This window comes from Xenopus laevis, chromosome 7L (genome assembly GCF_017654675.1).
Source record: "Xenopus laevis strain J_2021 chromosome 7L, Xenopus_laevis_v10.1, whole genome shotgun sequence".
Taxonomy (NCBI): Eukaryota; Metazoa; Chordata; class Amphibia; order Anura; family Pipidae; genus Xenopus; species Xenopus laevis.
In genome coordinates, this window is record NC_054383.1 from 97,832,041 (window position 1) to 97,832,474 (window position 434).

Genomic DNA, 434 nt, shown 5'->3' on the forward strand with positions numbered 1-434 from the left:
TTTTAAAATGTTGTGTTATTTTTTTCACTGTCCTGTTGTAAGACAGTAAATATGGGGTAGAATGGGGGTTTGCACTGTGAAGTTTCATTTCAAATACATACCTTTTGTTGTTTTGTAGGGTAAAATATTCCATGGTCAACAAATCACTATCAACAACACAAAGGGCTAGACTAGACCCCTGATTCTAGAGAATGGCTTGTTACTATTTCAGGAAGCCAGCAAACACTATCTTTAACCACTCAGATATCCAACACATAAATAAGCAACACATAAATAAGGGTGAAGATACACAGAGCTTCTAGTAGAAGCTTGTCACAACTACAAAATAGACAATAGGATATTTTGTAGCCGCAACAAGTAGCTGCTACTAGTAGCTCCGGAGCTACTAGTAGCAGCTACTTTTTGTGGCTACAAAATGCCATAAAAATGTCCTG